Genomic DNA, 3,265 nt, shown 5'->3' on the forward strand with positions numbered 1-3,265 from the left:
AATAAAAGTTGTGCAGCAAGTGATTTTAAAGGAAATATTTTTAATGTTTTACCACTGTAGATTAATCACAAAAACAGCACTGAGAAAAATATGTCAAGCTAAAATTCTATACAAAGCTAAAATATTTTTATAGAATATAAGCAAAACAAATGTATTTCCAGGCAAAAAAAGGGGGGTGGTTAGCATTTGCATACCTTTACTAAAGGCAAAACTGAAGAAGAAAATAAAATCCATAAAAGAAGGATTAAATGCAAGAAGGAATGTTAAGGAAATAAATTGGTATGTCTGTGAGTAAAACAAGGTTTGGTTGAATAAAATAGCAATAATAATAATAATGGATAATTATAGGAATATCAAACAGAGTAGAACTAGACACTAAACCATGATAATGTAATGGGTGAGGAGATTAAGTTAAAGCTCTGAGGTCCATATATTTTTTTAAATGTTTTTTAATGAGAGTAAATATATGGATAAAATGTAGATTCTGTGATTATAGATAAGAAGTTTTAAGGGTAGTCACTAAAAAATAAAAATAGAATCTGTATTAACCAGTAGAAGGTGATGGGAGAAAGTAAGATTTGATCAATCTAGAAGAATTTTGGAAAGGTAAAAAAAAAAAGGAAATGAAAATCATGTCAATAGAAATCCAACAAAAACTGTAGAAAAATCCCAAAATGTAAGAACAACAAGTTTTTTTTTTTTTTAATGGAAAGGGTTAACTAGACACACAATAACCAGAAAAGGTTGATATTTAATGTCTGAAAAAAATAATAGCAAAAATAAAGATTTAATAAAGGTAATGACAACAAAAAGGAAATTGAAAAACAACATAAAGTTCAAGAGGTAACATAGCCAGCCCTGGCTGGTGTGACTCAGTGGATTGAATGCCAGCCTGCTAACCAAAGGGTCGCCTATTCAATTCGCAGTCAGGGCACATGCCTGGGTTGCCGGCCAGGTCCCCAGTAGGGGGTGTGTGAGAGGCAACCACACATTGATGTTTCTCTCCCTGTCTTTCTCCCACCCGTCCTCTCTGTCTAAAAATAAAAATAAAGAGAGAGATAACAGCCAAAAGTTGGTTAATTGGAAGAATAAATAATTATCAAAACTGGTAAAAATCAAAACAGAGATTCAAGTGAACATTGTTAGAAATGAACAAGATAATCACAGATGCAGCAGACTGAGAAATAATAAAAGAATGCTATGAAAAGTTTTATGCACATAAATTTGAAAACTTAGACAAAATAGACTTTTCTGAGCAAAATTCACAACAAAACTAAACTTAAAAAATAAAACACCATATTATATCTACAGCCATTGAAGAAATTAAATTAGGAGTTAAAAAATATACTACCAAGGCAAAAAACCACTCTATATCATTTATAGGCAATTTATATAAATATTCAAGGAACAGATAATTCCTATCTTCTGCAACTACTATGAAGAATAAAAAAGTAGGGGAATTCCCCAACTAATTTTATGAGGCTAGAACCTTAAATGTTGAAACAAAAAAGTACAGGAAAATAATATTGTTGGTCAATCTCACTTATGCAAAAGTGTTGATTCAAACATTAGCACACAGAAACTAGCCATGTACTTAAAATGCATCATGACCAAGGAAGACAAAGGTAATTAATATCAGAATACCTGTGCATGCGTTTTCCCACGTTAACAGTTAAAGTAGAAAGGGATATGGCTGTTTCAGCTGAAGATAAAGTAGTATTCAATACAATTCAGCATCATTTAGGACAAAAACACTTACCAAGAAAACATTTTTGGAACTGGAAGGGACTTTCCTTTACTTGATAAACATATCTACCAACATGCTGGGCCAAAATCTCAGGAGAGTGATATTACAAACATTCTGAGAGAATATAATAAAGGAAACTGACGCGATCCCGGCCCGCAGGATCCTGTGTTGTGGCAGCAATGGACACATTCACACGGAAATCCTGTGGAGAAAAAGGGACGGCATGGCCACTCTCTAAATGAGAGAGAGGGTGAGAGGGCCATAGAGAGCCCAAGAGAGAGCCCACGCCTGCCTGGACAGGTTTTTATTGTGTTTCTGGGCACATCACATCGAGGATGGTCCTCATTTACTGTGCACAGGTTCACTGTAGGTGATTACCTTTTACAGATAACAAAGGAGAGGAAGTTGCTAATTACTACAAAGAAAAAGGATATTTGCAAATGCAAAGGAAAAAGTGGTTGAACTGGTTACACTCCATCCTTGGGAGGTTTAGCATAGATTTTAGGAAGTTACTTTAAAGATGTGCAGTAAACATTTGCTGCCTCAATTCAGAGTGAGGGAGTTTTAGCAAAAGCAAGTCTCATAGCAGCCTAGGTACAATGCAGGCCTGATTCCTCATGGGAGAACCTGTCCGTGGGCGTGGGTCCTGCCTGCCAACCTCGCTCCCCACTGGCTTTTCCGAGTGGGGGCTGGGCCACATTTCCCATATGTGGAACAGTTCCCTATAAGGAAACCAAGAAGGGACGGCTGGATAAATAGGAGAAAAACCTGGAGTGTGAAACAGGGAAGCCGAAAAGAGTGGTTACTAAAAATAGTGTGGTGAAAACCTTAATGCCACAGGGCACCTAACAAGAGGAAGACTAAAGAATATCTGTAGTGTTCCCAGAAATCACTGGGAGGTATTATAAGGGGGTAGGGGTGGGGCCACAAAACACCTTTAATTTCATTTAATACCTTTAAAAGATGGGATTTTGGAAAATATTAAGCTATACTGCTACCTCACATAATACTCTAAATTTCAGTTGGATTAAAGATGTGACTGTAAGAGATAAAAACATAAAACATTAAGAAAAAGGTGAAAACTGAATAGCACTTAGAATGAAAATGTCCCTTTTAAGTATATAAGCTAAGGATTTTATAAAGGTAAAGATTTATAAGTTTATGCACTTAAAATTAGGGTATCCTGTCTGTGTATTAATATGACTGAATATTCACGACAAGCTCTAAGTCAGTCTGACCATTATGCATGTTAATAAACCACAACAACTAAATTAAAAGGCAAATAAATTGTGAAAACTTTTCAACATATAAGATAGACAAAGACTGAATACGTCTATTATGATTCACTTACTCCCTCAAAAAAAGAAATACAGATGACCTGACCTACTAGAAATGCAACATGAATGAATGAATGAGTGAATGAAGCAAACGAAACTTAATTGCCTTTCCAACGGGCTAAGTTTAAAAAAATAAGAATCCATTCATGAAGAAGGGTGTGGGTAATTGCGTACTCGCATG

The sequence above is a fragment of the Desmodus rotundus genome, chromosome 6 (assembly GCF_022682495.2).
Source record: "Desmodus rotundus isolate HL8 chromosome 6, HLdesRot8A.1, whole genome shotgun sequence".
NCBI lineage: Eukaryota > Metazoa > Chordata > Mammalia > Chiroptera > Phyllostomidae > Desmodus > Desmodus rotundus.